The sequence below is a fragment of the Pinus tabuliformis genome, chromosome X (genome assembly GCF_031772625.1).
Source record: "Pinus tabuliformis cultivar Carrire ecotype Pingquan chromosome X, CPIR1, whole genome shotgun sequence".
NCBI lineage: Eukaryota > Viridiplantae > Streptophyta > Pinopsida > Pinales > Pinaceae > Pinus > Pinus tabuliformis.
In genome coordinates, this window is record NC_142308.1 from 499628172 (window position 1) to 499656128 (window position 27957).

Sequence of the window (27957 nt, forward strand, 5' to 3'; positions counted from 1 at the left end):
TAGAGCATTCTTGGAGAACTTGGGAATTCACTTGGATTGGAGAAAGAAGGAAAATGAAAGTAGGAAAGCATAATGGAACAATGGGATCAACAACTACAACTAGATTTCTTTGCAAGTAACTGGTTGCATGTGTGATTTCCTTGTTGATTTCTGGATGCATGGTATATGCATGTGAGTCTCTAGTTATGTGTTGTCATTAGCATGGCGATTTTCCTGGATTGATAGTGTATTTTTAGCCTTGCCTTAACATTTCCTGGATAACCATGTTGTGGGTTTCTTCCACTTATTTTTTTGATCGGTGCTAAGGTTCCTTATGGTTGTGGGTTGGAACAAATGCTCTAGAAGCCCTGGAACAACTTAAGTTGAGTTACTAGTTCCTGGAGATGTAGGTTGCAACAAACGCTCTTGAGCCATTGGAGGGTTGAGTTACTAGTCCCTATAGCCAAGGTTGGAACAAATTCTCTGGAGCCTCGGAAGGTTGTGGGTTGAGTTACTAGTTCCTGGATCCCTATACATCTTGGGTAGAGATTGATCTGGTTGATGTTAGTGATTTCCAAACCATAGAGGTGGAATCACTATGGTTGAGGGTTGAGGTCGTTTAGTCTCTGGAAGTCCTAGTTTGGTTTTGTTTTGGTTTCTTCCATGTGATCCCACATTCATGATTGGAATATGGCGTGAGGGTGATTGGATGAAATAAAGATTTGGTTCAACCCAATCTATGGTTGTGTGTTAAGCAGAAGTCTTCGCTTGGTTGGCATTTTCACATGTTAATATGAGATATTTTCCTATTGTAATCTATAAGCATTTGTATTGATTATGATGGTCATGTTATGCTTGATTTTCCATGAATTCTATGCTAGTTATATGATGTAATCTATTTATGGCTCTTTACATGTTTTGATAAGTTATTGATTGGCTGATGAATGCATGGACTAACAAGTGTTATTGTAGCTAGCTAGAGAAGGCTTAGAGCCTTCTTGGTGATTCTCAAATCAATACCATCAGTTTATGATCAGATATGAATTCATGATCTATAGCTTACATGTTTTCCATATGTTTGATGAAATGTCTAGTGTGTTATAGGAAGTCTAAGTCAAGTTTCCAATTCAAGTTTGAATGTTTAACATTGCCATCATGTTAAATAAGATTCTGGAAAGTGAGGAAGTTTTGGGAAGTGTTCTAGAGGCTAGGCTTGAAAAGTGGCTCATATCTCGAGACCACATGCACTAAGCTAAGGAATTTAGGCCATGACTGCATGGAAGAAGGCATATGCATGCAGTTGGAGGCCTATAACCGTACCCTTTCCTTGTTGTGCATGTATTTGGGGTGTTAGGTTAGTGAAAAGGGTTTCCAGCTCAGGGATTGATCACCTGGGTGGTTTTTCAACTCCTGAGTGATCTATAGTACCTGTAGGATGTTATTTTGTGGTCAGTTTATAGGCCCCACTTCCATAACTAGAACTTGGAGGTTAGGTCATGTCAAAGTGACACTCGTCTCATGTTTACTCCAACAAACTTGTGAATTTGGGCAAATATGGGAGGGGTGGTTATAGAGAAGCCTGTGATACAGGTTCGTATTATATTGATTATGCAGTAAGGTAAGCCCATGATCATGAATATTAGACAAATGAATTTTAGGATTATGTAAGGTCACTTATGGAACTCACAAACGATTAAGCAGACACCGTATTAGTATTGAAGTATGCCATAGGGTAGAGTTCATCCAAATCATTTATGAAGGTGAAGATGTATGATGGGAACAAAGGTTCTAAGGTGTTTGCGATTTTCTATTGGGATGTGGAAAAAACACTGGAACAAATGAAGGGATGTTTTGAAGAGACAAAGGTAAATGCAACAACCCTGTTTCTCACAAGAACAACAAAGATTTGGTGGAGAACCTGAGTAGAATATTTTAGCAATTTGATGCATCACAAATAAGATTGTGACTTGGATAGAGATGAAAGAAACTTTGTATATGTAGTTTAGATTAGGGAATCAAGAGTGGGTGGCAAGAGATAACTTTAGGGAGTTGAAGCATACCAAGAGGATCTAAACCTATATTAGGGATTTCTTAGGTCTTATGTTGGAACTTAGAAATATGCAAGATAAGGAAATGATGTATGCCTTTATCAACAATCTCCAACCATGGGAAAATAAGGAAGTCATGAATCCTAGACTCTTGTAATAGATATCACCATAGTAGGGAAGCTCCTAGACTACTAGACAAATGGGAAGGATAAGGAGGGAGTGCAGAGTGATAAGAGTAAGAAAAAGGAGGATCAAGAAAATGGGAAGGATTCCAAAGAAGACAAACCAATAGGTGAAGATAAAGAGAAGAGGCCCATATAATGTTGGATATGTGGAGAAGATCACTTAGCAAGAAATTGTCCCATTAAGAAGAAGGTGGTTGCTTTGGAGCAGCAAGAGGAAACACAAGTTGGAATGGTGCAGGTAGTAGGGTCCTCATAAGATCATAGAGGAGACCCAAATGTAGCAGTGAGGATGACCATCATCTTTGAAGATAAATAGCATTTTTTTAGAGCTACATGTGGAGATATGAGTAGCGATGAGGTAGAGTTTGTTCTATGATGACATGTGGATATTATAACCACTCTAAAAAATATGATAGAGAAGTTACCAAGGAAGTGTGACTTGGTATGTTGAGGCTAAGGAGAGAGGTGGTACATCAACATTAAGCTTAGGAGCTTGGCCATGAGACCCTAAGCTAGAGATACTTGTTGAGGAGGCAAAGGGTAGGATAGGGTCATACCCACCTTTACTAACTTATGTGATGGGGAAGTATGGAGGAATGCTTCCAGATGAAGAGATGAGAGATGCAAGTGGAGGTCACCATGGACAACACTCCTTTTCATCACATTGAACCATGAGTACATGGATTGTTGTTGCAGTTGGATGGTGAGATGACACCATAGGGATGCCTAAGGTGGAACCTATACAATAGGAATATTGATGAACTTGGATGATTTGAGGTCAGGGTTATTGCAATATGAGTCATGAGTTATTTTGTATCTTGGTGTGATGCTTAGATTAGCTACATGATTAGTCAAGTAATAAGAGGGGATCTAACACATGCTGATATGTAGAGGTCATTTCTAGAGATCTAATCATAGACATCATCTAGAGAATCTATACATCATGATTTTGATATGTAGTGGGAGATGACCAGAGGTTTATGGCTTGAATATTATTGGGATGGAAATAATTTTGAGTTAGGGAGGATGTTAGGCCCTGGAGTTGGGTGCACCTTTAATTAAGGTGTTCTCCATTGGTGACATCCCCATTGCATGATTTGCGATGAATATATCACAGGAAATGTTATGAAAGTGGATGTTGGGAGAGGGTGTGCCAACATGAGGTGTCAAAAAACTGAAACTTGGAGTTTCCATTAGACATATATGGATGGATTGGTGGTGTGGGGGATGTTGCATAACCAAGCAACCAACCTGATCGAATGATGATTTAAAGCCAATATGAAAAATGTGTAGTTGATGGCACAAAATCCTCATGGCATGCCATGAAATTCCCCTGAGACAAATTAGAAAAGTGGAATTTAATTGAATACCTATGTCAGTCTAAGGTACTATGGGGTTGAGTGGTGAGAAAATTTGTGAAGTGATGGCCCGAGCCAGCCATGAGGGCACACATTTAGATGAATGGTATATCAACCAAAGATGAGCAGGGATCAATGGATGGGTGGAATGTTTGAGTGGGTGGAAAAGTGGTTTCCTACGAGTGATGTCAGAATGACGGGTGTTGGCCTGATCTGAGGCACACAATGCATAAGACAAGTCAACTAATGATTAAGCGAAGGGACATGAGTGAGGACTCGATTTTTTTCCATATATATAGTTGCACGAAGGAGTGGAGTAAGGTAACAACAAATCAGGGAGTCGTGGAACTCATAACCAAAAAAAGATGAGTCACAAGATGAGTGAGGAAGTGCAAAGAATGGCTAAGATGAGGATGAGGTAGCTTGGTGGTTTGCAATCATGTAGACATGAGCAAGGAAGGAAATTAATTGATGGATGGATCGGGTTAGGTGATAGGGGAAATTGAGTAGGTTAATTTGAGTGGATAGATTTTTCCTTATATGGGTTTTCCTATGTACTTTCTATAGACAGAACCTTTTTATTAGAGGATTGATGTATTCTGAGTCATTTATAAAGAAAAAGGTTGGGGGGTTGTTTCCTATATCTTGTGCATGTATATGATGATGTTACCATTGGTTTAATATCTTGCATATAATGCTCATGTATGGTTGATAATGCTGAAAATAGCAACAAGAAATGCTAAAAATAACACTGCTATAAATAGCATTTCGGGATACATTCCAATTTTAGTTAGTCCCTGAACTAAAATTGAGAATTAAAATTCGAATTTGATCTTAGCAGCTATTTGTAAAATAGTTAATTAATTCATATTGAGTTAATTAGTTGTAGGAAATCAAACATGAATTCTATGTGAAGACATGCAACAGTTTCTCCATTGATTGAGGAAGTTATCCCTTGATTAAGGAGATCAGGATGAGTTGCAATTAGTTAGTTCAATTATCTGAGTTAAGTCTAGTTAGATTAGTTCCAACAGTTTTTGGAACTGATTGTGAGTTCAGTTAGTTAATGCATGCATGCATGTAACTGCTGCACTTCAGATAACTGAATATTCTCTCATAAATAACTCATGCATGTCAGTTCAGTCACAGACCCAGTTGAGATCAGGTGATGGGACAATGTACTATCAGTTGCAGGAATATTCCATTGAGGATATCTCTTGCATGCAGAAGGAATTCATTCCTTGGCGATTGCGCAGTTACTTTTGAGTTTGATGAGTGTGTGATGAGGCCAATTCACACAAGTGGCAGCATTGGACCCCAAGAGAAACTACGCAAGGAAATAGGAGGCTTGGAGGGCTGAGGGAAGGCATATGTTGTGTCTATTCAGTTTGTGAGCTGTATTGTTTGATTGTATTGAGAGCTGGATAGCTTGTGAACTAAAGCTTTGTGTAATCTGGACATATTTCCACTTGTATGATATTATAGAGATCGGGGTTTTAGCTAAGGCTTTCCCAAGAGTATTCTTCTGTGTTCATGTGTGATTGCTTTCGCATTCTCAGTTATATGTGTTCTATTTGATCTTTCTTATAATTGATTAAGCTTCCACAAGTTTGTTGTAGAAGTAGATCTTGTATTTTTCTTTAGTCTATTGCATAATTTGTTGATCTACAGTGGGAAATTCTAAAGATAAATGAAAGTTAACTGAAGTAGAAGTGATAATAAGATTTACTTGCACTATATTGAACAATTATGATATCTCGGTAAGTAACCAATAATATAGATTTTATATAACTAAGATTTTTGTGAGGTGTAGTCTATGTGAAGTAACGCTGCACTACACTAGGCAGTTGTAAAACATGCCAATGTTGCATGCTCGAGGGGTCATAATGTAGGAAAATCATAGATTTTCCTACATCTTCAACTTCTCTACTTCTAGGATGACAATGCACTACTAACATCAAGGTGCCCAAACACCTTTAACCATTTCATGATTTGATTCTTTGGTCCTACAATAAAATAAATACACAAAACATCTATGCATGTATCGAACTCTTCCCTTACTTAATTGCCTCAAATCCCATAATAGGAATTACTTCCTTCATATGATTATTTTCACTATCTACCATTCATTCTGAGTTCATATGTTCAAAGTTGAATTACACAATCATGCAAAGACCCTCATATAATGAAAACTTCAATTCATTAATACTTCTTCTCCATGGTTTGATTTCACATTCATTTGGCCATTAGCTTTTCCCTTAGGCTAACAATGATAAATAACATATAGAACAAAGTTGGTTTTTCTGGATCCTAAGATTACTCCATGATTTATTCTCTAAATTTCTCATGCCTCAAAAGGCAGATTTTCTCGTTAAAAATCTTATTCATTCAATCTTATCTCTATCCGTGGTTCGTTTAGAAATATCATTCATACTTTCTATAATAAATAAAGAAACTAAAATTATTTACAATACTGAATCATAATTCCTTCTCCATGTTGAAACTCCCTTTGGAGCTTTGTCTCCAAAAATCTTTGATAGTGTTGAAAATAACTTGGAAGTTAAGATGCTCCTGCATTAGACTCCTAAGGGTAGAAAATTTATGACCTCCTAGTCATAAGCCTTTTTTCTTTGGTTCCACCTAGATCCTTCACTTTATTTTGTTGCTGTCCATTTATCCACTGACATTGTTATTCTATTGATGTTGGTCTCCATTTTCCATGCTTCTGCATTGATCCAAATCTTTTACTTTAAGGATGCATACAAAATTGCATTTAAAAGAGCATGTAATAAAGTAACATAAACACATGAAAGAAGTGGAAATAAAAAGCAACCATGAGATCAAAGGCACAAGACAATTTGATAACGAAGTTCACCCATTGTGGGTTACGTCTTCGAGCCCTGCTCAATGTGGGGAGGCCTCTTTCATTAAATGGCAGCAGAAATAAATTACAAGAAATTACAAAATGACACCTTATACCTCCACTTATGGACCCCCAAGGAATCTTCTCAACTTAAAAAAGATACCCCCGTGTTAGGGTTCCTCTCCTGGAACTCAACGTTAGGGTTCTGCCCTCTTGGTTTCACTCGTTGTTCCACTGGTTGGATATCCGCTCTCCGCTCTCCCCCTGTTGGGCACCTTGTGAAGGTTCATATAATGTTTGAGCGACAAAGATTTCAACCAAGAGCCAACGAACCATTGGCTAGTGACATATAATTAAAACGTTGTGGCTGGGGATTTTTTAGGGACCAACCCACAGAACCCCCATTTTGTATCACCATTGGAGCATTTGTTTATTTTGGTAATGGGGCCACCCATTTCAGCTGACCGGCCCATAAGGTTGGGTGGGTTCAAATCCCACCGGCCTCACCATAGTAATATAACATTGCACAATGGTCGGGCGGGGTTCGGGTCACCCGCAGCCTTGAATTTTTTTTTATATATATATATATATATATATATATATATAACTAATTATTTTAAAAAGTCATTGGCCAAATTTGGGGTCACTGGTAAAATTAAAGAGGTGACAAATTCGACCATTCTGGCCGCTGGAATCTGTGCACTAATAAGTGCCAAATTGTTGCCTCATTAGTGGTTGCCACTAGGCCTAGTTTGACCAAAAAATTGATTGGCCATAACTTTCACTTACGACTTTTATTGAGGTTTCATTCACGCCGTTGGAAAGCTTGCAACAAGATCTTTGATCTAACCTTGATTCCACTTCAATCCAATGACTTTGATTTTTGTGCTTCTTTGAGGCCACTTCTGAATTCTGAGTGTTTCTGGAGCCATCTAGATGCATTCCCTTGAAACCAATACGAAGGTACTCCATGTCTCCCCATCGTGAATTCTTAGTCCTCATGTCAAGAATGATATCCTCAGGTAGCTTGTCCAAGTATTTAGGTGCAAACTTGTCCACTGTATAAACTTGTACAACCTCTTCAGTGTCCACGATCAAAGGAGGTTCATAAAGCTTCAAGTTTTCAACGTTCACCACTGAGTACATCTGCATGTATTCTGGAAAATCAATATTAAAAGCATTGTATCCAATATTTTCTAATATGGTGAATGGACCATAGCAGATTGGTCTCAACTTACTTCCTTCCCCTTTCTTTTTGTCCTTGTTTATGTGGAGCCACACCCTATCTCCAACCTGGAACTGGTGATGAACCTGATGCTTTTCATGTCAAGCCTTGTATTGGGCTTGAATTTTCTCCAACTACTCTTGCACTGCCTACTGAACCATATGAAACCACCGAATGAACTTCCGTGCTTTGTCCTTGTCATCTTGCCCACTGGAATCTTCATCTCTCTCAAAGACCATGTCTAAGGGATCCCTTGAAAAATATCCAAAGCATGTCTTGAATGGTGAGATTTGAGTGGATGAATGCACTGTCAGGTTGTATGCATGTTGTACATAGGGAAGCTGCTCATCCCACAACTTGGGATGCTTGCCACAATAACCATTAAATGTATGAATGTGCGGTTGAAAACTTCTATTTGTTCGTCGGTCTGCGGATGAAATGCCGTGCTCCTCTTCAGCTTGGTGTCCATTATTCTCCACAAACTCATCCAAAAATCTCCAAGGAAGCGACAGTCTTGATCAGACATAATGGATGTGGGAAACCTAAAGTGGACCCATGCAAATTGGAAGAAGAGATGAGGAGTCTGCTATGTAGTGACCTGCTCTTTACAAGGCATTAAGACACACATTTTTCTAAATCGATTCACACCGACATACAAATAGTCATGACCTCTCATAGATAAAGGAAAAACACCAACAAAATCCATTGACACACTTTTCCATGGATGACTCAGAACAAGGAGTGGTGTGTAGAGCCCTAATTTTCTATTAGTGCACTTTCTAATTGAACACAACACACATCCCTTTACATATCGAGTCACAATATTTCTCATGCAAGGCTAATAACACAACCTCTACAAATGACACAAAGTTTTCCCTACACCAAAATAACCTGACATAAGAGAGATATGTCCCTCTCTGATTACATGTATTCTCTCATTGGTAGGGATACAATGGTTTCCAAGGTGGTACAACAATTTTCCCTGCAAATGGTAATTATTCACTTGTGATCCATGATTCAAATTTGCATAAATCTCCTTAAAATATTTTTCATCAACATGTTGTTCAACATAACTTTCAAAAGATAAAGAAGCATTTTGAAAAACTATAGATGCAAAAATAGGAGGGTGAGAAAGCATATCTGCCACTTAGTTGTTGGTGCCCTTCTTGTATTTTATTACCAAGTGAAATTGCTGGAGGAATCTCATCAATCTAAAATGATGTGCTTGTTGAAGCTTGGTTTGCGAATGGAGGTACTACAAGGGATGGTGATCTATGTGAATGATGGTCTCCTTACCAATCAAATAGTGCTTCCATTTTTTCACACTTTGAACCAAGACATACAAATCCTTGTCATATGTGGGATAATTCACAACAACTTGGGAGAATGTATCCGAATGGTAACATACATGTTTCCTCTGCTTCATCAACACTGCTCCCATGGCATACCCACTAGCATCTATCTCAATCTCAAAAGGTTTTTGGAGATTAGGTAAGGCCAAAACTGGTGAAGTACTGATCTTCTCTTTCAGTGTATTAAATGCTTTCTATTTCTTTCCTCCCCACTGATAGGTTTTCTTCAAACTTGTTAATGCATATAAGGGGGATGTAGTAACAAAGAAGTTGGCAATGAACCTTCTCCAATATTGTACTGCACCCAAAAAGCTACAAACCTCTATAACATTGGTGGGTTCAGGCCACTTTACAATCACATCAACTTTAGAAGGATCTACTTTTATCTGTCCATCTCGTACAATGTGACCCAAGTAAACCAAAGAGGTCTTATAGAATTCACACTTAGACATTTTGACATACAATTTTTCTTTTGGCAAAACATCAAGCACCTTTTTCACATGACTCACATGATCTTTCCATGTTCTAATGTAAATAAGAATGTCATCAAGATACACAAGTACATAATCATAAAGAAAAGGCCTGAAAATATCATTCATCACCCTCATGAATGTGGCCAGAGCATTGCATAGTTTGAATGACATCACCAGTCATTCAAACAACACCTGTTTTTTTCTTGAATGCAGTGTTCCATACATCCTATTCTACAATCCTGACCTGATGATATCCACTACACAAGTCCAGTTTTGTGAAATAGACAACATTTTTCAATTGATATAATAAATCATCAATGCGAGGGAGAGGGTATCGATTATTCACCGTTATTTTGTTGAGTGCCCTGTAGTTTATGCACATCCTCCATGTGCCATCCATCTTTGGCACAAACACAATAGGTGAACTGCACGGAGAAGAACTTGGCCTTATGACCCACTGGTTCAACAATTCCTGCACTTGCTTCTTTATCTCCTCCATCTCAATGGTAGAAAACCTGTACATACCAATGTTGGGTAAAGGAGCATCTTGCTGCAAGTGGATCTCACGTTGGATTTCACGCTTTGGAGGCAAATCACTTGGTGTAGGTTTTAACCCTGTACAAAAATTACCTACATATGAATTCTAAAAAACATAAAATAAACAATGGAGAGAGCATAAAACATTAAATATATATACACAAATATTTTCCACTGGATCCCAAAACTGGGACTACCAGATTGATTTTTTCATTAGATTCCTTTCAATGTTACAACACATATATATGCATGTTGAATCATTCATAAACCCCAATCCAATTTCCCTAGATTAGAACATAACTGTAGTTCCCTTGACCAGATCTACAAGATACCATGAGCAGAACACCATCATGCCCAAAACCATGTGTAAAACCCATGCAAAAAATGAAGGGGGGACTGGTTGCCCCCCTCTAACCCCGTCGATTTCACACCTGATGCTAGTGTGGAAATAATATAACACACACCCAACATTCTCCCACTTGTTGTTTTCTTTCCACACAGGGGGTCACATGATATCTTAGTCATTGGTCCAGCCCTGCAATGCCCATTGTTTCTATACACCAAGAAAAATTCTCAGTGCTCACAGCCTTTGTCAATGCATCTGCAATATTATTCAAAGTGTCCAACTTTACTAGCAACACCTTTTTGTTCTCAAACATATCCCTCACAAAGTGATATTGAACATCAATGTACTTGGTCTTTGAATGATAAGAAATATTATTTCCCAAGAGAATTTCATTTTGGTTGTCACAGTCTATCCTTATAGCTCACTGTAAAAACCCCATACTTGAATACAATCTCTGCAACCAAACTACTTCCTTGCTTGCATGAGTGGCTGCCATGTATTCTGCCTCTGTAGTTGAAAGTTCCACTACAAACTCTCTTGCTCATCCAACTGACTGCACCTCTAAATAGGTTAAACACATACCCACTTGTAAATCTTCTTTGATCAAGATCTCCAACCCAGTCTACATCAACAAAGCCATGAATGTCAAAAAATATATCCAATCCTAGTCTTACTTGGTAACACAAACCATAATCACTAGTGCCACGCAAATACTTGAAAATATGCTTCATTGCTGTCCAATGCTCCTTTCACGGTTTTGACATAAACCTTCTCAATACTCCCATTGCATATTCAATGTCTGGCCTAGTACAGAACATTGCATACATCAGGCTACCAACTTCACTTGCGTATGCAAAACAAGACATGTCCTCTTCCTCTTCTTGTGTCTTGGGACATTGTTCAACATATAACTTTACACCTACAATAATAGGAACGCTCACTGGTTTACTATCCTGCATATTAAACCTCTACAGTATTATCTTGACATACTTCCTCTAGTTTAACTAAAGCTTCGTCTTTGCTCGATCTCATTTAATTTCCATGCCCAAAATATAGTTTGCAGCACTGAGATCCTTCATGTCGAGTTTGGAGGACGATTGGGTCTTCAATTCTTGGATAATTTCTTTGTCATTTCCAATTAGCAACATATCATCCACATACAAGACTAGATAAATAACACAGTCACCAATTAATTTATAATATACATAGTGATCCGCTTTGCTTATGGTGAAGCCAAGTCCCCGTATAAATGTATCAAATTTCTGATACCACATCCTTGGTGACTATTTTAAGCCATTGAAATAATTTTTTAACCTGCATACCAGTTCCTTCTTTCCCTTCACCGCAAAGCCTTCATGTTGATTCATGTAGATCTCTTCTTCTAGATCCCTGTAAAGAAATGTTGTCTTCACATCCATCTGTTCTACCTCAAAATCAAAAGCAACAACAACAAATAAAAGTAATCTAATAGAAGCTACCTTTGTAACAGGAGAAAAAATATTACCATAATCAATTCCCGACACCTGGGAATAACCTTTTTCTACCAGCCGAGCATTGAATTTCTCCACCTTGCCTTCTACATTCATATTCTTATTCAACACCCATTTGCTTCCAATGGGTTTCTTTCCAACCACAACTCTACTAGATCCCAAGCCTCATTTTTGTCCAAAGATTCCATTTCATCAACCATGGCCTCTTTCCAGAGTTTACCATCCTCTGAATCTACTGCCTCTCTGACAATTCTGGGATCATCATTAGTAATAGATAAAGCAAAATTTGAATAGAAAATAGATGGAATATACCTTTATGGTAGTCTTCTTTCTCGAACTAATCTTCTCACAACTAGAGTTTGTGGCTTTTCATCTTCTGATTCCTCTTTTGCTGTAGATTCTGATTCTTCTTCCTTTAGCTCAAACTCTATTTTCTCAAGTTCCTTTGGTAGGACTTCATGTTTAATAACATATTTCACATCTCTAAACACCACATCTCGATTGTACACAACCTTCCTTGTTTCTGGGTTCCAAATCTTATAACCTTTTAAACCATCCTTATACCCAATAAATATGCACCTTTCAGATTTACTATCCAACTTGGTTCTTTTCTCCTTTGGAACATGTACATATGCATCACAGCCAAATAACCTTAGATGTGAAAGAAAGGGTTTCTTACCAGTCCATGCCTCATGCGGAGACTTATCCTCCAACACTAATGAAGGTGATCTATTCACTAGGTAATATACAATCTCCATTGCCTTTGTCCAGAATTCCTATCCTAACCAGACACCACTGAGCATGCTTCTTGCATTTTCCATCAACATTTTGTTCATTCTTTTTGTAACTCCATTTTGCTGAGGTGTGTATGGAGTAGTCTTCTTCCATGCTATACCACACTTTTTACAGAACTCTTCAAATTCCTTCTTGCAGAACTCTCCAACATTATCTGTCCTCAACACCTTTATCTTCTTCTCTGTCTGGTTTTCCACTAGAGCCTTAAATTCTTTAAACCTGTCAAAGACTTCATATTTCTTCCTGAGGAAATATATCCATGTATTCCTTGAGAAGTCATCTATAAATGATACATAGTACACAAACTTACCCAGTGATGGAATCGACACAGGTCCAAACACATAATTGTGCACAAGCTCTAATATCCATTTCACCCTCTTAGCACTAGAGGGGAAAGTCACACGATTCTGCTTCCCATATATACAATGTTCACATAAATCAAAATCCAGAGAGAAATTAGACATACCTTCTACCATACCATTACCACGAAGTATTCAAAAGCCCTTCTCTCCAATATGTCCAAGCCTTTGATGCCATAGCATGGTCTTTTCTCTAGACACCACTATATTTTCTGCTCCACTTTCAGGGACCACAGAACTGTTGCACCCATCAATAAAAATGCTACGCAGAAGCTTATACAAAGTTATAATCTGAACTCTCCACATCAATACCAGTGCTCCTCGAACCATCTTGCAGGTATCTTTCTCGAACACTATTTTTTCACCCGCATCATCCTTCTTGCTTACAAAAATAATATTTTTGGCCAATGCAGGGATATATAGAACATGTGGAAGTGTTCTAATCCTTCCACTTTGCAACTTCAACTTGAATTTTCCATGTCCGGTGATTCTAGCCTTCATATCATCCCCTAAGAAGACATCACCACCATCATATTTCTCATACTTGCAGAACCACTCCCTATGGGGAGTGAAGTAAAAGGATGCACTTGAGTCAATCAACCATGCCTCATGATCTACATGTGTACTTGAATAAGAAGCCAAGTACACATCCCGACCTTCATCTGAGCTAGTTTTGGCCTTTGCAGAAGGAGCATCATCAAATCCGTTTCCTTTCTCAGGAGCTTTAGATCTAAAGTCCTTTTTGAAGTGCCCTTCCTTTCCAAATTTCCAGCACACCTTTACAAGTTTTCCTGGTGATCTGATTTAGAATATTATATTGCTGTGCTAAGATCCTCCTCAAATTAGAAACATAATTCTTTCATTGTGCTTAAGGATTCATGATTTTTTGCAAGTGAAATGATGAGTTTTTATGTTAATTTTATGAGCAATTTAACATAAATAAGAGATTGAACAACAACATAAACATGTACAAAACATTATCAAAAACACATTACAACAAGAGCATGATAAAGGAGTTCACCTCTCCTGGGATACGTCTCCTTGGTCTAACTTCCAATGGATTGGACCTCTCTATTATGCTCAAAAGTGTAAAAAGACGTGTTTCCAATGCTCAAATGCCTCAGAAACCTGCTCCAATGAGTCCAGAATGTTAAAAATGGACATATAGGCTCTTTTTGCATCCAATTTGGTCAAAAAGTGAAGAAGTTATGACCTCTCCTAGTTAGCCCACTATTCGCTCCACAAATTGCTCCAAATCTGGCATGATCCTCCAATTTCGCCCCAAAAAGTGTTAACTGGGCAAAGATTTCGTCGCGTGGCCAGAAAAATTGTAGGATGACTAATTTCGTCCATAACCCCACCGACAGTTATAAAAAAATGTTACGACCTGCAGATAAGGTGGTCACATGGGTGTTTGGATTGACAATTGGTGGTGCGGTTACCATAGCGGCAACATAACTACTGCAGGATGTGGACGAGGTGTTCACATGGGAGGGCTACCATTGGTTATGCTGGCGGTCTCCCCCCAACATGACGGTCAACATAATTTAAAATATAATCCACGACCATAGTTTGTTAAGTCACATGCTGTGGGCTCAACGATAAACCTTGATGTTGTTGTATGGGAGGTCACGGGTTCGACCCTGGCCTCTGACCTGTCTTGCAAACCAAATTTTGAGCTGGCCATTGGGAGGACACGTGGTAGCCATAAACTATTAGTGCTGATAGTTCTATCGCAAATCGCAATTGACTGGAGCAGGGGTGATTCTCCATAACGAGTCATTGTGCTGTGCAATATGCGATTGCAATATCGCAATCACAACTTGACTCTGTTGGGGACGATTCTGTAAACGCACTTGATCCATGCAATTTTTTATTGTGATTTAATGCGTCACACTTCGGCTTTTCTCTGGGGTCGATTCTTTAATATCGACCCGCCTTCGATCTGCGATTGCGATATCACAAATCATGACCCGGTAGTGCTGGGGGGGAGATTTCCTTAACCACAAACCTCTTCCTTCTACGACCTATGAAATGTAGGACCAATGGTAGCCTGCCACTTAGCGCTTTCCTATTCACTGAAGACTCTGCCATGTCATTTCCTCTGCCATATTTTTTTTTACCTATTTGACAAAGTGAATAGATCACGTTTCTAGAAGCATATGGTGTCCGTTTCACATGAAACAAGTTGCGCTGAATTCAGGATGATGAGTGCTACTTGGTCATTCAGGTTCCACACCATTCTCACAATTTTGAATTTTGAACATAATTTTGAGCACTTGATCACTCCTCCCCATTGGAAGCCTTTTGGACTCCAAAATATTACTTTCAGTTTTCCAGCATGTGAGGGTACAGTTCCCTCACCTTTCCAACCTCTATCCATTTGGCTTTGTCCATGTTACTATCAGTAGCAACATCCTTCTTACCAAGATGATACAATACATTATGATGCAAATGGTAATCAAATTCCTCTACTTGATTCCTTTGACTCAAGCTTGAATATACATCTTGAAAGTATGTATTTTTTTGAACATAACTTTCATGTAAAACAAAATTATGCTTGAGGATAATAATTACACAAACTATAGGCCTAGAAAGTACATCAACAAACTTATCACTTATACCTTTCTTATACCTTTTGACCAAGTGGAATAGTAGAAGAAAACCCATGCAATGAAGTGTCCTTGTCGCTGCAACTTAAACACTGTACCATTGGAAATTTATGAATGAAATGAAATGGGCTTACCATATTACATAAAGACTGCACCCATGACATAGTCACATACATCAACTTGAAACTCAAATGAATATTTCAAGTTTAGAAGAACAAGTATAAAGGCTGAATTGATATTTTGTCTTAAAGCATTAAATGCCTCTTATTGTTTGCCTCCCCACTAGAAGACCTTTTGCACAACTGCCAAAGAATGCAAATGAGATACAATAGAAGAAAATTTAACAAAATCTTTCCTCCAACATTGGGCTACTCCCAAAAAACCTCTTACCCAAATGACTATCTTGAGCATTGATCAATCCATAATGGCATTAATCTTGGAGAAGTCTAACTTCATCTCATCTTCTCCAATATCATGGCCCAAGTACATCAAAGAAGTTTTATCCAACATATGCTTTGACATCTTCAATAACAAATGTTCTTGACATAAGACATCAAGTATTTCTTTCTCATACATGACATGTTCATAATTAAATTTTCTAAAAATGAAAATGTCATCCAAGTAGACTATCATGTCTAGAAATGGTCGCATTACATCTTGCTTCATATGCATGAAAGTAGTAGGAGCATGGCAAAGACAAAAAAACATAACAAGCCATTCAAACAAACCTTGCTTGGTTTTGAATGCCGCCTTCCATATGTCTCCTTCAACAACTCTACTTTGATGAAAACCATTTCTTGAACCCCATTCAATGAAATTCTTCCCATTCTTCTTGAACATCAAAACAAGGGGTGCACCACATGGTAAAGGAGAAGGTCGGATGATTCTTTTATTCAACAATCCTTGCATTTGTTTTGTTATTTTTGCACTTTCCATTCTTAACATCATGTGCATATCAATGTTAGGAAGAAGACACTTTTGCTGCAATGATATTTCATGTTGGATTCTCCACTTGGAAGAAAATCCTTTTGATTTTTGAAATACTTCATCATCTTGGTTAACGACATCAACCAAATCAGTTTTCAATTTTGAATTACAACCATCAAACAATTCATAATGAATATCAACATTGGGTTTGATCATAAGAAGCAATAAATTCTTGCTTGAATTCACTAGTCTTTTCATTTGCCCTGCATTAACTAATGAAATATTTAGTTTCTTGCAATGAGCTCGCACAATATAATCCACACCATCCTTGAACAAATGGTACTTGTTTTCATGATGATAGAAGGTTTCTTTTCTATCATAAAGGTAAGGACTACCCACAACAATTCCTGATATATCAAGCGGTACAACATATAATTCAACTTTGTCAATGGAGTTTGCTGTGATTGTAAACCAAAGAATAAATTTTCTTCTAACTTGTAATTTTGTGTCCTTGCATATCAAACTCAATGGATATGGCTTGGGATGTAAAATGGTTTCAATATTAAGTTTCTTGACTAATGTTAGAAAATTATATATTACGGAGCAATGGAACACATAAAATATTACAGAAATATAAACACAGAAAATGCATAAAACAAGAGAGACACAGATATACGTGGTTCACCCAGTTTGGGCTACGTCCACCCCGAACAGCCAGTCCTTCCTTTCTATTATCTAGCAAAATGAAGAGACACAACCTACAACAAATCCGTTTTAATATCCTTTGTTTTCTCTCACAGTCTCACCTCTCTGTTTCTCACTCAGAGAATACACATCTATATCACAGCCTCAAATACAATGCCCTCATACAAAGAGAGGGGTTGCCTTCTAGGGTTAAGTTCTACCTTCAGATCATCCGCCTAATGAACGGCCCAGATTGACTAGAAATTACTATACTTTTACAAGGCAATTTTACATCTATTTTTGGCTTCGGGGGTGCTGCCCCCGAACCCCCACCGGGGGACTGCTGGCCCCCGGATCCCCCATCCGGGGGGGATTGGTCCCCTTGGACCCCTGCGGGGGGGGACAAGTCCCCCTCGCGTGGAGGGGTGTACAAACTTCCTGGGATATACATCTGGCTGAAACAAAAGATCTCTGAACAATCATGCTCCACACACAACAACTAAGACATCAGATATCAAATTAGCTTGAGACCCATTATCAAAAAGTGTTTCGATTTTTGTATGTTTTGAGATTACCCTCACATGAAATAATTCAATCATTGTTTCTTCATTTGGAGTGCTAGTGTGACAATTTGATATACTAGTGCTAGCAATGGATTTTTTCCTTTTATAACCATGGCTATAATTTTAGTTTCATCACTCGAATTGGATCCCAAATCCTCTTGAATGATGACAACTGTATTTTATTTTCCTTGGTTGTTGCATTTATTTGGTTTCGTTTCGAGATGAAGCTTCCAACAATGAGCTTCATTGTGACCCTCTCTGGAACAATGTTTACATATCGTTTTCTCTCCTTCCTTTTTAACGGATGTAGTTTTGTTTCCCTTGAAACCCTTTTCTTTCTCTTTACCCTTAAATGGATTTTTAAAACCTTCTTCTCGAGTGTTTTCCATCTTGCCTCAATATGAGTGGCTTGCACACACACATCATCTAGATTATTGGGATTAAAGATTAATATAGTATACCTAAGGTAACTATATAAACCCCCTATGTACTTCAACAATGTGTCCCGTGATTGCAAATCTACACCTAACATCAAAGAACTTTTTCTGAATTCTTGGGTGTAATATTGCACATTTTTACCTTTAAGCTGTCTAAAGTTCTGCCAATTCATGACGGATTTATGCATATAAGCTAGAGGATAGAATTGTCTTTTGATTTCAGCAATGAAATCATTCCAAGAAATTGAGATCTTACCATGTTTTTTAATCTCCTCTTGGGTCTTTGATTCCCACCATACTAGTGTTGCACCCTCCATTCTCAAGGAAGCTAACTGAATCTTTATGTCATCCTCCTGAAGATTTTGAATCCTGCAATAGACCTCCAATTGATGAATCCAATGATCAAACTTCTCTGCATTCACTTCACATTATACATGAGCAACTCAAATTTAACATCAAGTTTTAAAAAAGGTGATTTACCAGTTCCTTTTGAAGTATGATGATGAGTATGAATAAGGGTTGTGTTAGTGGAATAGGATGAAGATGCTTGTGAAGAAGAAGATGAAGAAGATGGTGGAGAGGGTGGAGGTTTGTCTCCATTTCCATTACCTCTTCCTGAAGAACCTTCTCCTTTGGGAGGTTTGAAACTTTCCCCTTGCAACCTGGTATTCCTCTCTTCATAGAGGACCTTTACCATCTCTGTCATATCAAAGAAAGCCTTTCTAAAGGTCTTCTCATCTTCTGTAATGTTTGTAGGTTCTCCTTCATGAGGCATGATCTTTGGAGTCTCAACTGCAACTCGAGGCTAAACTGGTGTTGGAGAATGTGGAAACCTTTCTCTCCTTCCCCTTGACCCAACTTCAGGGCTTCTAACCAGCTTCCCTTCTCCTATTTTGAGTTTTGACCTCGTAAGTGTGACATAAACTTGCAAATAGTTAAATCCTTCTTTCACAAAGAAAACATAATGCTCTGATACCAAAATGATCTAATTTAGAATATTAGATTGTGGTGCTAAGATCCTCCTCAGATTAGAAACAAAATGATTTCATTGTGCTTAAGGATTCATGAATTTTTGCAAGTGAAATGATGAGTTTTTATGTTAATTTTATGAGCAATTTAACATAAATAAGAGACTAAACAACAACATAAACATGTATAAAACATCATAAAAAACACATTACAACAGGAACATGATAAAGGAGTTCACCCCTCCTGGGCTACATCTCCTTGGTCCAACTTCTAATGGATTGATCCTCTCTATTATGCTCAAAAGTGTAAAAATATGTTTTTATAATGCTCAAATGCCTCAGAAACCTGCTCCAATGAGTCAAGAATGTCCCAAAACAACCATCTAGACTCTTTTTGCATCCAATTTGGTTGAAAACTAAAGAAGTTATAACCCCTCCTAGTTAGCCCACTATTCGCTTTAAATCTTGCATGATGCTCCAATTTCGCCCCAAAAAGCGTTAACTGGGCAAAGATTTCACCGCACAGTGGGAAAAATTGTAGGAAAGATAGTTCTACCTATAACCTTGCTGGCGGTTATAAAAAAATGTCACGACCTACAGATAAGGTGGTCACATGGGTGTTTGGATTGGTAGTTGGCGGTGCGGTTACCATGGCGGCAACATAACTACTGCGAGCTGCAGACGAGGTGTTCACATGGGAGGGCCGGTGGTGGTTATGCTGGCAGTCTCCCCCCAACCTTACGGTCAACATAATTTAAAATGTAATTCGTGACCATAGTTTTTTAAGTCATGCGCTGCAGGCTCAACGATAAAATTTGGCGCTGTTGTATGGGAGGTCACGGGTTCGACCCTCGCCTCTGACCTATATTTCCAACCAAATCTTTAGCTGACCATTAGGAGGACACATGGCAACCATAAATTATCGACGCCGATAGTTCCATCACAAATCACGATCGGCCGGAGAAGGGGTGATTCTCCATAATAGGTCGTTGTGCTATGTGATATGCGATTGCGATATCGCAATCGCAACCTGACTTTGCCGGGGACAATTGTGTAAATGCACTTGATCCATGTGATGTGTGATTGTAATTTATCTCGTCACTCTCTGGCTTCTCTTTAGGGCTGATTCTTTACTGTCGACTCGCCTCCGATCTGCGATTGCGATATCGCAAATCACAACTCGGTAGTGCTGGGGGCCGATTTTCTTAACCACAGACCTCTTCCTTCTACGATCTACGAAATGTGGGGCCAATGGAAGCCTACCACTTGGTTCTTTCCCATTCATTGAATACTTTGCCATGTCATTTCCTCTGCCATATTTTTTTTACCTGTTTGACAAAGTGAATGAATTGCGTTTCTGGAAGCATACGGTGTTTGTTTTGCGCGAAACGAGTTGCGCCAGATTTAGGATGACGAGCACTACAGAGTCGTTCAGATTCCACACCATTCTGATAATTTTGATTTTTGAACATAATTTTGAGCACCTGATCACTTGGAGATTTAGATCTCCCTCTAGATTTAGATCTCCCACTCAAGGACTTATTTTTATTTCAGTTCTGGGACCATCCTCATATAGACATGGCATCTCCATTCTGGCCCTCCATAATTTTCCACTTCATCTCCTCTGACAACAGGAATGAGACTATTTCATCAAACTTCAAGGTAGTTGTATTTATACCCATTGCAACAACCAAACTATCCCGTGAATTTGGTAGAGAAAACAGAAAAATGATGCACTTATCTTCATCTGAAATTTTAATATCAATAGATAACAACTGGCTTACCATAGTATTAAACGCATTAAGATTCTCTGTCACCGAGTCTCTATCCTTCATCCTCAGGTTATATAACTTTTTCCATAGGAACATTTTGTTCACCAGAGACTTAGATTGGTACAAAGTCCCTAGCTTGCCCCACAAAGCCTTTGTTGTAGCTTCCCCTGATACATTCAACAATACTGAATATGAGAAACATAATCGTATTGTGCTTTTTGCTTTCCAATCCAACTTCCCCCAATATTCATCTAACATTGTCATTGGTTTAGTACCAGGATCTACTATGATCCACTGATCTTTATCCACCATTGGATCATCCATATTGAGTTTCCACAACTCAAAACTTTGACCATTAAATTTCCCGATCTCTATATTTCCACTGCTTGCCATATTTTTTCACTGTAAGAATCGATCCTGTAGATCTCCCACTGAATAGTGTCTACCACAAGCCCGAGGAAAACCCCTCAGCAACAAAGGGGTCCCCTTAAAGCTAAAACAACCCTGATACAAAATGTACGTTTTAACCTTGTAGAAAAACTAACTGCATACGTTTTCTAAAAAATAGAAAATAAACAATGGCGAGAGCATTAAACATAAAATAGATATACACATATATTTTCCCCTAGATCCAAAAACCGAGACTACTAGATTGATTTTTTCATTATATTCCTTTCAATGTCACAATGCATATGTATACATGCCGAAGAATTCATAAACCCCAATCCATTAACCTTGGATTAGAACATAACTGTAGTTCCCTTGATTGGATCTACAAGATACCATGGGAAGAAAACCATCATGCCCAAAATCACATGTAAAACCCATGCATAAAACCATAGGTAGGTTTACCCACCTAATATAGGATCCATTTTTTTTCTCTTGGGGAGTTTCCATGGACCCCATAGAAGGGGTCTACCACACCCCTCAAACCCCCTGACAAGGTGGGATACCGCCCCTCCTGTGACCACCCCACTACGTCCCACACAACGAAGGGGCGACTGACTATAGCCCCTCTAACACCCTCGCTTCATGCTTGATGCTAGTCGTGGAAAGAATATAAGACACACCCAACACTTGGTTCTTGAAAAAACCCATTATAGTTAGAAACAATTTCATACAATTCTATTTTATGAGTGGGATCACAACCTTGGAAAGCTTCAGATATCTCTACATCTTTTGTTCTCACAACCATGAGCATGCACCCTTTACTGGAATTGATCAATCTCTTCATGTGACCTGCACTTACAATATTGGCACTAATTTTGGCACGATGAGCTCTAACAATGTATTCCACCTCATCTTTCATGAAATGATACTTGTTTTCATCGTGAAAGAATTTTTTTTCCTGTCATACAAATATGGACTCCATAATACAATGCCACATATATCCAAATGTACAACATCAAGGTCAACCTCATCTACTAGTTTGGATGCAATCACAAATCTAGCTCTACACTACTTGGTTACATGTAATTTGGCTTTATCACACATGTTGGCTTGATGGGTCCTGACCCAGGTTCAACATTAAGTAGCTAAGCAAATCCCTACACTACTGGCCCTTTCAGCATCAATCCACAGAGCATGGACTAAAGTCTCACTCGAAGCAGTATGGGGGGTGCAGGAACAAAGTTTTCACACCATGAGATGGTTGTAATGTTGGTTTTTAGACCTTTGCTCTACCTTCGTGCAGACTGATAAGCCCTTTAGGGCTTATCAATTTACTTCTCTTATTCGTCCTTGGAGCCTTTGCAGAAGTCTCTGATCGTCCTTCATGGACCCTCAATAGATAGATCAGGTGCTTACACACCTCTGTAATTATCCTTACTTTTGTGTCTACCTAGATTAGCTTATGGATTGGTTAACTTTAACATGCATTACGGTTATCTTCGCGTAACATATATTCTTACTTGCGTTCATATGATAGAGTAAAATACATAGATTCACACATCAATATAACATTAATTCATAACCCCAGTATTGAACATAACATAAGCACATCATTCATAGCAAAAGTAAAATAACACACACACAGATGGAAAGTACAAGGTAATTTCAAAATACTTATCTTTATTGATGATTCAGATTCTCAATACAGACTCTATCTACCCTGTGCACACAGCTGCAGGGGTCTGCGCACTCAGTTGCATACTTTTACCCTAGGCCTCTGCGTACTTAGCTATAGAGCCTCTTCCTATGCTAAGACTCTCACTCTTAAGCTCTTTATAGACTCATCAAGTACTTCTACTTCCCCGACTGACCTCTCTTAGACTCCTCTAAGACCTCCTTTTTATACAATCCCATGGTCTGTGAACCAAGGGAGGATCTCCAAAACCAACACAAGCTATCTAGACTAAGGGTAGAAAACCCTTTTTGACTTTAGATATATTCGCGCTCTGCGACCAAAAAATGCAGAGACTTTACATTTCTTTATACAAACTTTGGGCCTTCTACCCCAAAACTTGGGTTTTTAACCCCAAAATTGACCCCCAAGGGACCCGTTCCCAACAGGTCCCCAACACAAACATGGTGACTCACCCTCGAGTCACTCGGTTGGCATGGAGATCTTGTCGCGAAGACCTTCCAGCTCGACTTTGACAACTGCTATCCCGACAATGCACTGTGTTGCCGCCTGCTTCATCTCCTCGACCAATTGCTCTGTTGTTGGCCCTAGGCTGTCGGACTTAATCTTCTACTGAGTCTCCTGCAGACTAGCCAGCTTGCCTTCAATAGTGGTCGTGATCAAGTAGGCCTTGTCCAACCAATGCTTCAAGTGAGCCTTCAACACGACTTCCTTGTGCTGAGCTGCATCTACCTGCTCTTTTAACGCCTTGGCCTCCAACATCTTAGCTAACCTCTGCATGATGGCAACAGTGTGCGTTGTTGCTTTGACTTCGTTGTAGCGCTGCTGTAGCTCAGGTGCTTCTATTTCCAGCTACTATACCGTAGAATCTTTTTACAGGCAGGTGACTACCTCGAGCTACTGCTCGAAGAGCGTGGTACAGTCCTTTACTGTGCTCTCCATTGCTGCTACCATGTATTTCACAGCGGTCTTGTGCTGCTCTCTGATCTTTGGCAGAGTCGAAGGCTGGGCCTTCAACTGCAATTATGCAATTTTGAGGTTCAGCTCCAGCTGAACCTTTGCCAATTCAGTTCGTGCATCTCGCACTCCAACAACGAGCTTCCGAACCCTCACATCGATCGGCTCAGCCTCAAGAATGCCCAACTCTGGGACAGTCCTGCACGCCTCAGTTACGACGGTGGTAATGCGCTGGTTCTTGTCTGTAATGTCTTTGACAAGGTTAAGGGCAGAGTCTCTCTGCATGGTTAGCTGGGCATTATTGACCTTTTGTTCGCTGATCACCTGTAACGCACACTGTTCATGGGCCTGAAGTTCCGTGATCACGCTATCCTGTAAAAGGTAAAGCGCCTCATTCGGAAGTGCGGTCAGGTTGAGTCCAACTCTCTTGAGTGCACTGACAGCAGGTCTGTTAGCTTCAGTGTTTGTTGTTAGTGCTCTATCCGGCAACACTATTGCTCGGGGATCCCTTCCGCGCAGTATCCCTGCAGCTTCTGAGGTGCCGGGCGCCAAGATGGTTGACACCACGTTGGTCTGTATATGTGATGCGTGGATCTGCAGTTCACGCAGACTCATCTGTATAGCTCCCAATGCTTGCTATTTTTGCTGCTCGAACTGTTGCAGTAGTTCCGCAGTGGAATCCCGCATCGTATCACCTCTGTCGTTTAAGTCCCCCTCTATTAGGGTGATCAGGTCTAGAGACGTTGTGCTAGTCTTGGATTTCTTTCGCGGCCATACTTTCTCTGGATCTCTGGTGTGCTTGGTGCGAAATGGAGTCATCTCCAGGTCTGCTCCTCCTTGCTCTATCTGATCATCTTCTTCCTCTGTCTCTAGGGTAGGCGACTTTTGACTCCGGTTAGAGTCACACTCTTCTTCACCTGCCTGTCCACCCGACTGCTGCGTGGCAGTGTGCTCTGCCTTGGCCTTGTTGTCAGTCTCCTTTCTCCTCTTCACGACCAACTGTTCCATCTTCATCTTGGCTTCTTCCTTCTTCCATTGCATGGCGGTCTTGTTAGACCCCATCGTCGAGTCCGTGGCATTGCACCAATATGCCAGCCAGCAGTCGAGGACTGCTGCAATTGCATCATCGATGGCCAAGTATGGCAGGTCATGCCATTTTTGCTCAGGGTCCTTCTACACCCATATTGACACATGGTGGAAGTCAGCCTTGAATTCCACATATTCCTGTAACTTCTCAAAATTTGTAGGTGTCAACCGCAGCTTGTGGTTGATGGCCATATGTATGCTCATTTCCATCAAGATCCAAAAGATCTTGCTTTCCTTTATTCACTGAGGATCCTTCATCACCCACAGTGAAGCAAACTTTGCTGCCTCTGGTAGGTCTGGCGTGATCGGAGGGAACTGGCTATCTTCAGGTAGATCTCACGCAACCAACACTATGGAAAACAATAGCCATGCATAGTGAAAGGTCTTACTGTGATCTTGTGCCTCGCAGTAGTTCACGAGGAACTCATTGCAGAGGTAGTGCACCCAGTTAAATTGGACTTCTTCGCCCACTGGGCCACCAAAGCTATCACTGGTGCCAACACTTCATCTATGCAACACTTTCGCATCACCTTCCTTGCTAAGATTTGTGTTGCCACTTTGACCGCAGGGTCACAGATGCTCGAAATGGCGTAGTCGAATGACTTCTTTACTAGCTTGAATTTTTCCTTCATCGCCTCGGCAAGCGCATGCTCACCGACCTTTCTGCCAAACGCCATGGCTGGATTTTCTCTTGTGTATGGCAGCCGCGTGATCCTATGGATCAGCATGTCCATGATCAGTATCGGTTCCTCTAGTCACAGACACCCGTCGTGCACCAAGCACATCAGCTTCTTGATCACTACCAGTGTGATAGGTGCACGGTTGTAATGTGGTACCCATAGCAGGTTTAACAGGCCTGCCTTGTCCACACCTTTCAGCCACTTCCTCGGCTCCAACACGGTCACTCCAGTATTTTTGTGGAAGACCTGGTGCATAAGTTGGTATGTCGCTAAATGAGGGAAGTGCTCCGTGTCTGCTAAGTCCCAGTCCTCCAACTTCAAAAGGGGGACACGCCCCAAGCGTAGTCCCTCAAAGACGATTTGGTCTGATAGGAGGGGTGTGTGTAGGGTGACTTTAATCTCATCAATATCTTTGGGCACCTTCGTCTTGCCCCTGTGCGAAGGAATGTATTCAGGTAACTTAGATATGGGGTATGACCCCTCAATTTCAACGACCTCTGTTTCCACTGCAATATCCTCATCATCCATGGGGATTTCTTCAACCTCTTCTTCTGGCTCTAGGTCAATCATTTTGGCATTTTCTTGTGCGATGGATTTTCCCGACTGTGGGTTCCTCTTAGGTGATGCACACACCGACGACGACATTTTCTGCTTGTCCTTCTTCGGTTTTGGCTCCTCCTGGGTCAATGTAGGCCTTGGCTGGGGTGTCCTGGGGATTTAGGCACTTCTACAGGTACTTCCGCAGGCGCAACTTCTAGGGCAACTCCCTCTGCTACCATAGGCACCTCTGGAATAGTTCCCTCGGCTGTCATTGCTTCAACGCTCATAGATTTTGTGGGCGTCAACATGATGCTATGTAACAACTCCTGTGTCACCTGTGGCAATGTCTCAAATACAGAACTTGCTAGCAAAACTTCAAAGGTTTCACGGCTCATGTTCACCTAAGAGCTCAACAACTCAATTCTCAAAATGCCAAGTGTTTTTCGTTCGGCAGCCACCTCTAATTTATAGGCACTTTCAAATTCAAATCTAACTGTTCCACCCCAAAATTGGTTCATTAATGCTAGATTAGCAGCATATTTTCAAAGATTTGGTCCATAAATTCTGACTTAAATGCCACCCCCGCACTCCCTTTGGCCATTTTTTCATCGTCAAATCATGAACAGTGACATTAATGGTCACTTTCCAGCTATCTTGCATGGATTTTCCTTTGGTAGCGCAACTTCTTGCTTGCTTCTGTAGGCTCTGTAACATATCTTTGTTCCGCGCAGTTCCTCGATCATGCAGCTTTCCAACCCAGGTAGTGTAGTTTATAGTCCTGTGCTTCCTTTCAGCTGCCTGGAGTGATAAGATTGTGCTTCCCTCATATAGTCACTTAGCTGGATCACCGATGTATGGCTTCAATCAGCTGCCATTCACCTTCCTTGGGAAGGATTCTCCATTCAATTTAACTAGCTAAACTGCTCCACCATCGGAAATCTCCTTGATGACATATGGCCCTAGCCAGTGCATCCTAAATTTCCTTGGAAATTTATCAAATTTACTGTCATATAACAAGACCAGATCATTTACCTTGAAGGTGCGCAGTTTGATGTGCCGATCGTGCCATGCCTTTTCGTGCTTCTTTTGAACTTGTTGATGAAATCCAACTAGAAATCGGTCCTCCTCAAGTTCTGCTAGCTGCACGAGCCTCTCTTCCAGGGCTCCGTGGTCCACCATTCTTGTGAGTGTCACTATGCACATACTAGGTACAATGTATTCCATTGGCATAACAACTTCTACGCCATACGCAAGTCTGAAATGTATTTGCCCAGTCAACTTCTTACAAGTTGTTCATAGGCCCATAGCACCATGGGTACGCACACATCCTAGTCAGTTCTCTGAGCATTGTAGAACTTCGTCGTTGCACTCTCCAATATCTTATTGAATGCTTCCACTGTCCCATTAGCTTGAAGATGATAAGGCATACTTTTCTGATGATACACCTGAAATTCTTCTGTCAACGCGTTGATTGTTTCGTTAAGAATGTGTGTACTGTGACCACTCATCAAGATCTTTGGACAACCAAATATTGTCAACGCATATTCAATAGTAAACTTTGTTGTTGTCACACATGTACAGTCCTTCACAGGTTTCGCCTCCGCCCACCTGGTCAAGTACTTAGTCATGGTGATAATG

At 40.0% G+C, this 27957-nt stretch overlaps 1 pseudogene; it reads right to left on the bottom strand.

Annotated features, from left to right (window-relative positions):
- The window catches only part of LOC149140867 (uncharacterized), a 69753-nt pseudogene extending 43977 nt beyond the window's left edge, over positions 1-25776 (bottom strand).
- Between the last annotated feature and the right edge of the window lie 2181 nt (positions 25777-27957).